Below are 14,945 nucleotides of genomic sequence, written 5' to 3' on the forward strand. Positions count from 1 at the left end.
CTAAAGGGGAAGCGGGGAGGGATAAATTGGGAGTTTGAGATTTACATATGCATACTACTACATATAAAAATAGGGCTTCCCAGGTGGCACTAGTGGGAAAGTACTTGCCTGCCAATCCAGGAGACATAAGAGACATGGGTTTGATCTCTTGGCTGGAAAGATACCCTGGAAACAGGCATGGCAACCCACTCTAGTGTTCTTGCCTGGAGAATCCCATGGACAGAGGAGCCTGGCAGGCTACAGTCCATGGGGTTGCAGAGTCAGACATAAATGAAGTGACTGAGCACATATGCATATATAAAAATAAATAACTAGTAAGAACCTGCTGTGTAGCACAGAGAACTCTACTCAGTACTCTATATTGACCTATATGGGAAAAGAAACTATAAAAAAGTGGAGATATATATATATAACTGATTCAATTTACTGTATACCTGAAACTAACACAACATTGTAAATCAACCGTACTCCAAGAAGAATTAATTTTAAGGATTTTAAAAAATAAAAAAGAGAGGGCGTCAAGATAGGAAAAAAAGGTCTGTACCTTTCAAAACTGTACGAGCCCTAAGTAGCCTACTGGGTGGCCACTAACCATTGAACTGTTTGCTTGCCAAGACCCAGGAGAAGCTGGAGAAGGAGAGGGCGGCTCCTGGCAACTGTGTGCTGGCTGAGCAGTCAGCGATCCTTGGACTAGAAGATGCCTTTGCTAAGTGCATGTGGTGCCAGGGAGGCTGCTCTGATCAGACACCATCAGAACCAGGGACAGTTCATCACAGGTGGTCTTAGTAGGAGGTCAGACTCAGGCCCCAACCAGGGATAGAAGCTTTGAGGGCTAGAAATTGTGTGGGGAGGTAAATAGGAGAAATGAGAAAAGGTAGGGAAAAGGGAGGGTCAGGAAGAAGGCACAAGGGGGAAGCAGAGGGAAAGGACAAAGGACATCTGACTCAGCCCTAAGCCCCAGGCATGGGGTCACCATTCCCTCACACCCACCTTTCCAACTAGCCAAAGACATGGGGGAGAAAGTTACATTTAAGAAGTTTTTACTCAGAGCGTTAACCTCTGGCTTGGTTGAGTGGGTGGTATGTTCTTTGGTTGTTTTGATGGTGATGGTGAGAGTAGTGGTGAAACTGTGTTTATTCTTTGTTTTTAAGAATCAGGTGCCAGGTGAAGTGAAAGGCAAAGTATAGCAAAGGTGCCTGCCAGGCTCTTCTGTCCATGGACTTCTCCAGGTAAGAATACTAGAGTGGATACCCATTTCCTTCTCCAGGGGATCTTCCCAACCCAGAGATTGAACCCAGGTGTCCTAAATTGTAGGCAGATTGCTTACCCTCTGAGCCACTGCAGAAGCCCAAAGGTAAAATTAGGTAGGTGTAAAAACGTGGTCCAATGGAGAAAGGAATGGCAAACCACTTCAGTATTCTTGCCTTGAGAACCCCATGAACAGTATGAAAAGGCAAAAGATAGGAAACTGAAAGATGAACTCCCCAGGTCAATAGGTGCTCAATATTCTACTGGAGAAGAGTGGAGAATAGCTTCAGAAAGAATGAAGAGGCTGAGCCAAAGCAAAAACAATGCCCATTTGTGGATGTGACTATGATGGAAATAAAGTCCGATCCTATAAAGAACAGTATTGCATAAGAACCTGGAATGTTAGGTCCATGAATCAAGGTAAATTGAAAGTGTCAAACAGGAGATGGCAAGAGTGAACATTGACATTTTAGTAATCAGTGAACTAAAATGGATCTGAATGGGCAGATTTAATTCAGATGACCACTATATCTACAACTGTGGGCAAGAATCCCTTAGAAGAAATGGAATAGGCCTCATAGTCAATAAGAGTCCAAAATGCAGTATTTGGGTGCAGTCTAAAAAAACAACAGAATGACCTCTGTTCATTTCCAAGGCAAACCATTCAATATCACAGTAACACAAGTCTATGCCCCAACCACCTATGCCAAAGAAGCTGAGGTGGAATGGTTCTATGAAGAACTACAAGACCTTCTAGAACTAGCACCACACAAAGATGTCCTTTCCATCACAGGGGACTGGAATGCAAAAGTAGGAAGTCAAGAGATACCTGGAGTAACAGGCAAGTTTGGCCTTGCGGTACAAAATTAAGCAAGTCAAAGGCTAACAGAATTTTGCCAAGAGAAGACACTGGTCATAGCAAACACCTTCTTCCAATAACACAAGAGATGACTCTACACATGGAAATCACCAGATGGTCAATACGAAAATCAGGTTGATTATATTATTTACAGCTGAAGATGGAGATGCTCTACACGGTCAGCAAAATCAGGACCGGGAGTTGACTGTGGCTCAGATCGTGAACTTCTTATTGTAAAATTCAGACATAAATTGAAGAAAGTAGGGAAAGCAACCAGACCATTCAGGTATGACCTAAATCAAATCCCTTGTGATTATACAGTGAATGTGATAAATAGATTCAAGGGATTAGACCTGATAGACAACCAATACAGTATACTAACACATATATATGGAATTTAGAAAGATGGTAATGATAACCCTGTATGCGAGACAGCAAAAGAGACACAGATGTATAGAACAGTCTTATGGACTCTGTGGGAGAGGGCGAGGGTGGGGTGATTTGGGAGAATGGCATTGAAACATGTAAATTATCATATGTGAAACGAATCACCAGTCCAGGTTCAATACATGATACAGGGTGCTCGGGGCTGGTGCACTGGGATGACCCAGTGGGATGGGATAGGGAGAGAGGTGGGAGGGGGGTTCAGGATGGGGAACACAGGTACACCCATGGCAGATTTATGTCAATGCATGGAAAAGCCAATACAATATTGTAAAGTGAAAAATAAACAAATAAAATAATAATAATAATAAAAGACCTGATAGAGTGCCTGAAGAACTATGGACAGAGGTTCGTAACATTGTACAGGAGGCGGTGATCAAAACTATCCCCAAGAAGAAGAAATGCAAAAAAGGCAAAATGGTTGTCTGAGGAGGCCTTACAAATAGCTGAGAAAAGAAGAGAAGTGAAAGGTAAAAGAGAAAATAAAAGATATACCCATCTGAATGCAGAGTTCTAAAGAACAGCAAGAAGAGATAAGAAAGCCTTCCTCAGCGACCAATGCAAAGAAATAGAGGAAAACAACAGAATGGGAAAAACTAGAGATCTCTTCACAGAGAAGGCAATTGGCACCCCACTCCAGTACTCTTGCCTGGAAAATCCCATGGACGGAGGAGCCTGGTAGGCTGCAGTCCATGGGATCGCTAAGAGTCGGACACGACTGAGCGACTTCACTTTCACTTTTCACTTTCATGCATTGGAGAAGGAAATGGCAACCCACTCCAGTGTTCTTGCCTGGAGAATCCCAGGGATGGGGGACCCTGGTGGGCTGCCGTCTACAGGATCACACAGAGTTGGACACGACTGAAGTGACTTAGCAGCAGTAGCAGCAGAGATGTCTTCAAGAAAATTAGAGATACCAAGGGAGTGTTTTATGCAAAGATGGGCACAATAAAGGACAGAAATGGTATGGACCTAACAGAAGCAGAAAGTATTAAAAAGAGGTGGCAAGAATACACAGAAGAACTATCCAAAAAACATATTAATGACCCAGACAACCACAACAGTGTGATCACTCACCTAGAGCCAGACATCCTGGAGTCCAAAGTCAAGTGGGCCTTAGGAAGCATCACTACGAACAAAGCTAGTAGATGTGATGGAATTCCAGCTGAGCTATTTCAAATCCTGAAAGATGATGCTGTGAAAGTGTTGCACTCAATATGCCAGCAAATTTGGAAAACTCAGCAGTGGCCACAGGACTGGAAAAGGTCAGTTTTCATTCCAATTCCAAAGAAAGGCAATGCCAAAGAATGTTCAAACTACCACACAATTGTACTCATCTCACACGCTAGCAGAGTGATGCTCAAAATTCTCCAAGCCAGGCTTCAGCAATACATGAACTGAGAACTTCCAGATGCTCAAGCTGGATTTTGTAAAGGCAGAGGAACCAGAGATTAAGTTAACAACATCTGTTGGATCATAGAAAAAGAAAGAGAATTCCAGAAAAACATCTACTTCTGTTTCATTGACTACACTAAAGCCTTTGACCATGTACTGCTACTGCTAAGTCACTTCAGTCGTGTCCGACTCTGTGCAACCCCATAGACGGCAGCCCACCAGGCTTCCCCGTCCCTGGGATTCTCCAGGCAATAACACTGGAGAGGGTTGCCATTTCCTTCTCCAACGCATGAAAGTGAAAAGTGAAAGTGAAGTCGCTCAGTCGTGTCCGACTCCTAGTGACTCCATGGACTGCAGCCTACCAGGCTCCTCCATCCATGGGATTTTCCAGGCAAGAGTACTGGAGTGGGGTGCCAATGTGGATCACAACAAACTGTGGAAAATTCTTCAAGAGATGGGAATACCAGACCACCTGACCTGCCTCCTGAGAAATCTATGTGCAGTTCAAGAAGCAACATTTAGAACCGGACATACAACAATGGACTGGTTCCAGATTGGGAAAGGAGTACATTAAGGCTGTATATCATCACCCTGCTTATTTAACTTACATGCAGAGTACATCATGCGAAATGCAGGGCTGGATGAAGCACAAGCTGGAATCAAGATTTCCAGGAGAATTATCAATAACCTCAGATATGCAGATGACACCACCCTTATGGCAGAAAGCAAAGAACTAAAGAACCTCTTGATGAAAGTGAAAAAGGAGAGTGACAAAGTTGGCTTAAAATTCAACATTCAAAAAACGAAGATCATTGCATCCGGTCCCATCACTTCATAGCAAATAGGTGAGAAAACAATGGAAACAGTGACAGACTTTATATTCTTGGGCTCCAAAATCACTGCAGATGGTGACTGCAGCCATGAAATTAAACAACACTTACTCCTTGGAAGAAAAACTATGACAAACCTCAGTTCAGTTCAGTTCAGTCGCTCAGTCATGTCCGACTCTTTGCAACCCCATGAATCGCAGCATGCCAGGCCTCCCTGTCCATCACCATCTCCTGGAGTTCACCCAAACCCACGACAAACCTAGACAGCATATTAAAAAGTAGAGACATAACCTTGCTGACAAAGATCTATATAGTCAAAGCTATGGTTTTTCCAATTGTCATTTTTGGATGTGAGAGTTGGACCATAAAGAAAGTTAAGTGCTGAAGAATTGATGCTTTTGAACTGTGGTATTGGAGAAGACTGTTGAGAATCCCTTGGACAGCAAGGAAATCAAACCAGTCGATCCTAAAGGAAATCAATCCTGAGTATTCTTTGGAAGGACAACCTAGACAGCATATTAAAAAGCAGAGACATTACTTTGCCAACAAAGTCAAGGCTATGGTTTTTCCAATGGTCATGTATGGATGTGAGAGTTGGACTATAAAGAAAGCTGAGTGACAAACAATTGATGCTTTTGAACTGTGGTGTTGGAGAAGGCTCTTGAGAGTCCTTGGACTGAAAGGAGATCCAACCAGTCCATCCTAAAGGAGATCAGTCCTGGGTGTTCATTGGAAGGACTGATGTTGAAGCTGAAACTCCAATACTTTGGCCACCTGATGCAAAGTGCTGACTCATTTGAAAAGACCCTGATGCTGGGAAAGATTGAGGGCAGGAGGAGAAGGGGACAACCGAGGATGAGATGGTTGGATGGCATCACCGACTTAATGGACATGGGTTTGGGTGGACTCCAGGAGTTGGTGATGGACAGGGAGGCCTGGTGTGCTGTGGTTCATGGGGTCACAAAGAGTTGGACACAACTGAGCGACTGAACTGAACTGAACTGAACTGATGCTGAAGCTCCAATATTTTGGCTGCCTGATTCGAAGAGCTAACTCATTAGAAAAGACCCTGATGCTGGGAAAGATTTCAAGCAGAAGGAGAAAGGGTGGAAGAGGATGAGACGATTAGATGGCGTCACTGATTCAATGGACATGAGTGTGAGCAAAGTCCAGGAGTTGGTGATAAACGGGAAAGCCTGGCGTGCTTCAGTCCATGGGGTCACAAAGAATCAGACATGACTGAGCATCTGAACTGAACTGAAATTTGATTTCAGGATAGAGGTATCCCTCACTTTTCAAACGTTGACTTTACACTTCTTTACTTTGAGGAAAGATCTACGTTATCACAGTCATCTTGATTCTAGGATCCAGGACACCAAAAGCCCTCAAGTCCCTCTTATAAAATGGGGTAGTTCTATTGGCCCTTTATAGACTAGTTTCATATTGTTAATTTCAATTAATTGCAGATGGAAATTCAAACTTCATTCTATATTGGTTGAACCTGAAAATGTGGAAAGGGGGTTATGGAGCTCCAATTTGACTTGTTTTCACTAACAAAAAAAAACCTGAAGAGAATTTTTGCTTTTATTTTAAAAAAGTAATTGCTTCTTTGCCCTATACCCATTTCAATTTAGACAAGTTTTCATAAGAACACTCTTCTTTCAAGTAGCAGGGGAAACCTGAAAATGGAAAGCAGTGACACAGTGCGGGGAAGGACATGAAGCAGCAGTATGTGGGGGAGGATGGAGGGAAGAGAGAATTAAGGAGATTATGTTCACAAGAGAATGACTCCAGGATATCTGCCCTCCTTGGAGTCACCCCAGAGTTTTGGTTTATCCTAAATCTCATGCACGGAACATCAAAGAAATGGATGACAGAGGAGAACAGGGAATTTGAGTCAATGTATGTCTGGAATGTATAGCAAAGCAATATGGCCTGCAGAGACACTTTTCCAACTGTGAGACCCTTTGCAACCTGTTATTCCAGAGTTTCCATCTTGACATCTGTGAGTCTCATCAGAACACAACTCTAGTGTGATCCACTATCCCTGAAAGCCCAGCTCAGGGATAGTTCAGGAGCGGTGGCTCTTTACCAAGTCCACAGCCAAAACTGCAGAGAGCAGGATGCTAGGTTCTTCTCTCCAAGTTTGCAGAGAAGCCTGTATTTCCAAGTCTGATCAAGCTTTTACCAGCTCCTCCCATGTGATAGGTTCAGTGCTGGGAGCTTTCACTGTTATATTGTTATATCCTCACAACAACAAAGTTTTTAAATATGTATTAGGGTTACAAAGGCTTCATACTAAAGGGTATTGGAGGAAACCTTGTGGATGGGCAACAAAGAAAAATTCTCTACCCAATCCCTACTCATCTCTAGGTTCGTGGTAGTTCTTGGAGGGGCAGTTGTGTAAATGCCCAGCCATTATCTCATAGAGTTTTCTTTCATTTCTTCCTTTGTCTAACTCACTGTATGTCAAATTTTAGTGTGGACAAGGTTTACAGTGTTCACAGTACTTCATTAATAAAGGAATTGTAAAGGAATATCAACGGTGACTTGCCTGCTGCTACTGCTGCTGCTAAGTCGCTTCAGTTGTGTCCAACTCTGTGTGACCCCATAGACAGCAGCCCACCAGGCTCCCCTGTCCCTGGAATTCTCCAGGCAAGAACACTGGAGTGGGTTGCCATTTCCTTCTCCAATGCATGGAAGTGGAAAGTGAAAGGGAAGTTGCTCAGTCATGTCTGACTCTTAGTGACCCCATGGACTGCAGCCCACCAGGCTCCTCCATCCATGGGATTTTCTAGGCAAGAGTACTGGAGTGGGGTGCCATTGCCTTCTCTGGGTGACCTGCCTGTTCCTCTCCAAAATGATACCCTACTAACCATCTAGAATGCCTTCTTTGTGCCTCTCTTCCACCGAAGGCTGCTTTTCTCCAGGACTCCAGTTTAACACCCATTACCCAGAAAGTCTTCCCTGCCTACCCACGCCCATAGTTACCTTCTCTCTTTTGACTTCCGACAACTCGCGTTGCCTCTGAATTCCTTCACACATGTAGTCCTGCCCTGAAGTGCTTGGTGTCTTTCTGTGTGCACCTCCAGTCTCCCTCAACCTTAAGGAAGCTAATAATCAGAGCCTATGCCCTATGTAAGGAGAACAGAGTCTTTTTTAAAAAAAAATTATTCTTCACAAGCATTAGTTTAATGATTTCATAGTGTCCCATTGTATAAATGTATAGTAGTTTACAGAACTAGTCACATTTTGTTGTAAATTTAACCAATGTCCTTTTTTTTTCTTTTTTAACTTATCAAAGTAGGATGGCAAATTTACAGTAGACTTGGAAAATATAGAACAAAGTTACATATAGTTCCTCTATATATTACAATTATGTTTTCAAGTAGATAAATTAAGATTTTTGGAAAATAGAGTCTTAAAAGTGCCTATAAAAACTCCCACTTTTTTAGGCAAGCCATGTTTATACAAAGAGAAATTGATTTTTTCAGAGTGACTGTTGGCTTGAAAAATGTACATAAGGAGGTTCAGGACCATAATTAAAAACATGTGATGTTCTGGTCAGTGTTGCCCCCTGCTTAGGAAAAGCTGAATGCAATTTCACCCCACCAAGGGGACTAGAGTTTTCATAAAAAACATGTAGATGTTTCAGTCTCAGGAGGTCTATGGTGGTCACTTGTATAAAAAGAAAATTGTAACAACCATTTGTGGCAGTAGCTGTGGTTCTTGTTATTCCTCCATGCATAGGGAAGGAAGGACCTTGGTTTTTTGCCTCTCTTCTTACTGAAGAAGTTAAATTTGACATGTGGGACCATTTATGTTCCATCTGCTGTTCATTTACTTCCACCATTTGTCCTTCCTTAAAGCAGCATTTATGATGATGTGAAGGTCTGTAAAGGTATTTCAGGAATTTGTTTATCAGCAAGAGAGGTAGGTGGGAGACAGCATTATCAGTTCTGGAGCCAGTGAAGCAGGCCCAGGGAGCGTGAGGCCCCAGGGGGGCCGGCTCTGCCGGTATGGACAAAGATGGAGATGGGGGTGGGGTGGGGAGAGGGGAGAGACCCAGGTGGAGACACTGCCAGGAGTGTGAGCAATGCAATTACACTTTCACCAGGGGGGCCAGGCCCCTTTCCTGTAACACAGAAGTGTTCAAAACACAAGACACACAAAAGAGAAGATTGCTTTTCATCAAGCTCCTTCGGCTTGGCTTCCTCTTTCAAACAAGACGGGGAATAGTAAAGATTTAGCCTATATTGTGGAAGGAGCGGTACGAGGAGCTATACCCTGCACAGCTCTCGTGGGGAGGGTGACAGCTGAGGGTAAAAGTTCTACTTGACCCTGATGACCCAACTATTTGCTATTTTTGTTCCCCCCAAACTCCCCATTCCTTTGTTCCTTTTTTTTTTTAATTTTATTTTATTTTTAAACTTTACAATATTGTATTAGTTTTGCCAAATATCAAAATGAATCCGCCACAGGTATACATGTGTTCCCCATCCTGAACCCTCCTCCCTCCTCCCTCCCCATACCCTCCCTCTGGGTCGTCCCAGTGCACCAGTCCCAAGCATCCAGTATCGTGTGGAATTTAGAAAGATAGTAACAATAACCTTTGTTCCTTTTTGTTATCTATCATGATTGAACTCTGCAGTCACTACCATGCATGTTTGTGTCCAACTCTTTGTGACCCTATGGACAACAGCCCATCAGGCTCCTCTGTGTATATGATTCTCCAGGCAGGAACTCTGGAGTGGGTAGACAGCGAATATATCCATTTCTTCTTAAAGTTGCTCAGTCATGTCCAACTCTTTGCAACCCCATGGACTATACAGTCCATGGAATTCTCCTGGCCAGAATACTGGAGTGGGTAGCCTTTGTCTTCTCCAGGGGATCTTCCCAACCCAGGGATCAAACCCAGGTCTCCCGCATTGCAGGCAGATTCTTTACCAGCTGAGCCACAAGGGAAGCCCAAGAATACTGGAGTGGGTAGCCTATCCCTTCTCCAGCGAATCTTCCCAACCCAGGAATCGAACCAGGGTCTCCTACACTGCAAGCGGATTCTTTGGCAACCCACTCCAGTATTCTTGCCTGGAGAATCCCATGGACAGAGGAGCCTGGTAGGCTACAGTACTTGGAGTCGAGTTAGACATGACTGAGCGACTAACAGTCTTTACCAACTGAACCATCAGGGAAGCCCATTTTGTTAAAGGGAACACCAACATTTACTTTTCAGTTACCTGTAACGGGTTGCTCAGCAATTATATGTCAGCTCTGTCTGGTGTGTTCCCACAGGATGTGACTCAGAGATATTAGCATACAATAATTCTTATTGATTACGATGTTATCACCAATCCCCAAACGTGTTAACTTCTTCCTAGGGCAGAGTCAGAGGCAACCTATAGGAAACTCCTACTGAGAGGCAATGGGAGAGGGTGTGAAGTGGGTGAGCTCTGGAGGTAGATACTTGTGTTTAATGCTGGGCTTACTAGTTGTTCAGTAAACTACTTGACGTCTCTGTTCCTTAGCTCCTCCATCTGTGAAATGGAGATGGCAGAGGGTCTGCTTAATAGTAAAATGGGCAGACAGGATAAGGGGATGTACCAAAAGGATAATTAACCATGGCCCTGCTCTTCCAGTATCAAATGATGGTGAATGACAATGTCTTACCTTTTCCCTTTGCAGGCCCAGTGCTTGCAGACATCCTCTCTTTAATCCTCACCACCAGCCCCCATTACCTGCTCAAGTTCCCAGAAAATCAAGTTGGCCCAGAAAAGGAGGAGCATGTGTCTCTCCAGTTCTCACACTTGATTCAGAGTGTTCTAATGACATTACTATTTTACATTTTTGGACTCTTTTGTAATTTACCGAGTGCTTTTATAACTTGTGCCACATTCAGCTGACAATTTGGTAGGATCTGGTAGCCTTCTACTAAGGCTGCTGCTTACCTGGTCTGCCCATTCTAGGCTTGGGAGTCTTGACTACAAATCTGGGATCCATCTGAAGCAGTATCTATCAGGGGCAAAAAGTGAAAAGGTACATTTACCTGGGAATCGATAAAGACCCTGGAAAGCTTGAGGAGAATAAAGCTATGGAATGCGAGGGAGCTGCATACAGCTTACCACACTCCAACTCCAAATAATACACAGCTTATTGTTTTAAGTTTCATGTCACTGCAGACCTGGCGAAACCCTCGGCAGCTTTGCTTAAGAGAAAATGCCTCTGCCCTGGTCTAATTCCAATTCTGTTCTTTCAGTGCCTGGGCCAGTGCTTCTCAACCTTGAATGTGTACTGAAACACCTGGGGATTGGGTTAAGGGCACTCTGATTCAGCAGGTCTGGGATGGAGCCTGAGATACTGCCTCTCCAGCAACCTCTAAGGAGATGCTTATTCTGCTGGTCCAGCAACATTGCTCTGAGCAGCAAAGGCAAGGGTCTGCCCTGTTTGCTGATCTTTTTCTGTGTCCCATTCCTTCTCGTGTTGGTTACATGAAAAGTGAACAAATGACCGAGCATCTGTATGAGTGGTCACTTCCTCATATCAGGACTTTTAAACTTTTGTTCTGTTAGCAGAATATTCTTTCTCTCTGTCTGCAATTGCTCAGAATTCATACTTGAAGATCAGGGAATTTTTAAAATCAGCCATTTCGATATTCCAGCACTTGTATGCTCACACAGTAGGGAGCATTGCTGTCCTGTAGTCCACAGCCTTTAGGATGCTGCAGGGGTAGTCCTTCCGGGCCTAGAAAAGGAGAAGCTCATCTTCCAGGCTTGGCATTACCTGTACAAGCTGCCTTCTTGTGGTATCAAAGGTCTGCGTTGGGCAATAGCCACCTAGGGTTTTACTGCTTTACACGTTCATGCCCATTCTATGTGGGTACACTGTCAAACTCATCTCCTATAATGCTTTCAGCAATCTAGTGATGCAGTAACATTGATCCCATTTTTAGATGACAGAAAAGACACAAAGAGATTTGCCTGTCACTTATAAAGAGGAGATTGGAGTCATAAACCTCGGTCTTTTTCCTGAAAGGCCATATTCAGTCTATTTCCCCACCATCCCTTCTGTGAAGCCCCTAAAGAAGCTTGTTGTGAATGAAATAAACCACGGAGTCACTTTGTTTCAGCAAAGTTCTTCATTCTGGTTCCCATATAACTGGGCACCTTCTAATCTCTGCTCTTGCCCACCAAGGTAGTCTGAGGCAGAAGAGAGTACCAAGAATTTAGATTCAACATTGTCCTTTCCCTTAGTATTCAAGTAGAGCTTTTCCAGAGGCTTTGCTCATTTCAGTCCCCAAACATATGACAGTGCTGTGGAGCTGAGAGATCATCTCTGTCATTCTTATGATGATTGATGACCCAAGAAATTGCTGAAGAGTAGGGAACATAACATCCTAAGAATTTAGGACTCCTATGTGGATTTGATCCATTATGTTCTCCCACTTCTCTAACAAGCTCAATTCTGCAAAATACATATCCTGGATATGGAATCATAAGCCAAGCTCATCAAACATTAACTAATATATTTTTCTTTGATTTAAGACACCAGGAAAAGAGGCTGCCAATTTCTCCATCACTGCCAGCTTTACAGTCTCATCTCCTAGCTTAGTGAGAGCAGTGAGCTGCCCATGGACCAATTCATTCCTAAGGGGGGAGTCTTGTTCACATAAGAGGGAGATAATTAGGCTTTCCCTGCCCCTCCTGGGTATCCCTAGAGCTGCTTTTAAAAACTTTAACTTGGCAACAGACACCAAAAACTGCTCAGACTGGAAATCATCTGAGCCTCTTGTAATGTGGTGTGTTGAGTTAAAGCCAAGTTAATATTTAGGGGATTATAGAACTCTGACAAAGATTTCTGTAAAATTACCTCTGGAGTTAAAAGTGACAAATGGAAAAGAAATAACAATCCCCCTGCATGAGCCCAACTCCCTGCCCCCACCTCCAGTCCCCACAAATAAATGCACACAGAACCAGTGGCTCTGTTCTCCACCTATTCTCTCACATTCGTAATGCGTTTCTTTGCTCTAAGAGGAATGCAGAGTTTCTGTCTCTAAAAGATCTCTGTTTTTGAACAATTCTCTCCTATCTATTTATAATAAATATAAAAACCAAGAGGGGAAGTAAAGGACAGTGAATGTTTACTATAAACTCAAACTTCTATCTACCATTTTCCAACCTTTCAAACTGTTGGAACCAAATCTTGTCCTAATTCCCTGCTGGCAAAACTCTGTGACAAACCGAGGTGGATTGATGGCTAGAAATGGAACATCCTCTCTGGTCCATCTTGTGGCTTTGGCTACCTTGGAGACTCTTCATCACCACCCCATCTCATGACTCCTGTGTTATGTTGTTGTTCTTCAGTCGCTAAGTCATGTGGACCCTTTGTGACCCCATGGACTGCAGCATGCCAGGCTTCCCTGTCCTTCACCATCTCCCGGAGCTTGCTCAAACTCATGTCCATTGAGTCAGTGGTGCCATCCAACCGCCTCATCCTCTGTCGCCCCCTTTTCCTCCTGCCTTCAATCTTTCCTACCATCAGGGTCTTTTCTAATGAGTCAACTCTTTGTATCAGGTGACCCAAGTATTGGAGCTTCAGCTTTAGCATCAGTTCTTCTAATGAATATTCAGGGTTGATTTCCTTTAAGATTGCCTGGTTTGATCTCCTTGCTGGCCAAGGAATTCTCAAGAGTCTTCTCCAATACCACAGTTTGAAAGTGTCAATTCTTCAGCACTCAGCTTTCTTTATGGTCCAACTCGCACATCCATACATGACTACTGGAAAAACCATAGCTTTGACTAGGTGAACCTTTGTCAGCAAAGTAATGTCTTTGCTTTTTAATATGCTGTCTAATTTTGTCATAGTTTTGCTTCCAAGGAGCAAGCATCTTTTAATTTCATGGCTGCAGTCGCCATCTGCAGTGATTTTGGAGCCCAAGAAAATAAAATCTGCCACTGTTCCCATGTTTCCCCCATCTATTTGCCTTGAAGTGATGGGACAGAATGCCATGATCTTAGTTTTTTTAATGTTGAATTTTAGGCCAGTTTTTCCACTCTACTCTTTTACTTTCATCAAGAGGCTCCTTAGTTCCTCTTCGCTCTCTGCCATAAGGGTGGTATCATCTGCCCATCTGAGGTTATTGATATTTCTCCCAGAAATCATGATTCCAGCTTGTGATTCATCCAGCCCAGCATTTCTCATGATGTACTCTGCATAGAAGTTAAATAATCAGGGTGACAATATACAGCCTTGACGTACTCCTTTCCCAATTTTGAACCAGTCCATTGTTCCATGTCTGGTTCTAACTGTTGCTTCTTGACCTGCATATAGGTTTCTCAGGAGGCAGATAAGGTAGTCTGGTATTCACATCTCTTTAATCTCCAAATCTTAAAAACAAGGAAGATTGTGTATAAGAGAGAGTCCTTGTGGTAAGAAGCCTACTCATCAGCAACATTCATCAGCCTCATATCTAGGGAACACTTTTCTGGCCCAAATATTTTATTGTTGCTTCTTTACTTCTTTGGCCCTTTGCAAATCCCTTTTTTTCACTCCTACTCTTGCTCCTGGCTTCTCTCCATATCTGATATTTACCAAATGACATTGCCCCGTCCCCTACTCTTCATGGACCAGAGTCATGAGGAGAAGCAGCCAGGACTTCATAGACATCTGGTAGACCTCCAGAGGGTTTTTTGTGGCTGCAAGGAGCAGGCTGGCTGCAAAGATGTAGGTGGTTTCAGTTCATCTATTCTGCAAATACTTTAGGTACCTGTGAGTGAGTGTTAAGCACTGTCCCAGCCATAGGGGAACAAGGATGAGCATTATAGTTCCCAGCCCACAGGGCAGTAGAGATTTACCCAGGAATGGGGACACCAGATGAAACAAATAGAAATACAGGATATCCAGTTAAATTTCAGGTAAAGTACAAATGATTTTTTAGTGTAAGTATAATCATTTTAATATAGGACAATACATTTTTTACTATGTCCCATTAGAGACATAACTCTACTAAGGAAAATTGTTGTTTATCTGAAATTCAAGTTCGGCTGAATGCTCTATATTTTACCTGGCAACCCTGCAACCAGAGGCACTTGACCTAACCTTGGGTCAGTGGATGTCTGAGGATAGCCCATAACTTCTTTCATGTCTGGAGGCCCCTCAGAGAGATGCTGTAAGGC

At 43.3% G+C, this 14,945-nt stretch overlaps 1 protein-coding gene across 5 annotated transcripts in view; it reads left to right on the plus strand.

Annotated features, from left to right (window-relative positions):
* The window catches only part of VEPH1 (ventricular zone expressed PH domain containing 1), a 288,546-nt gene that overhangs the window by 151,860 nt on the left and 121,741 nt on the right, over positions 1 to 14,945 (plus strand). The window lies entirely within an intron of this gene.

Source organism: Bos mutus, chromosome 1 (genome assembly GCF_027580195.1).
Source record: "Bos mutus isolate GX-2022 chromosome 1, NWIPB_WYAK_1.1, whole genome shotgun sequence".
NCBI lineage: Eukaryota > Metazoa > Chordata > Mammalia > Artiodactyla > Bovidae > Bos > Bos mutus.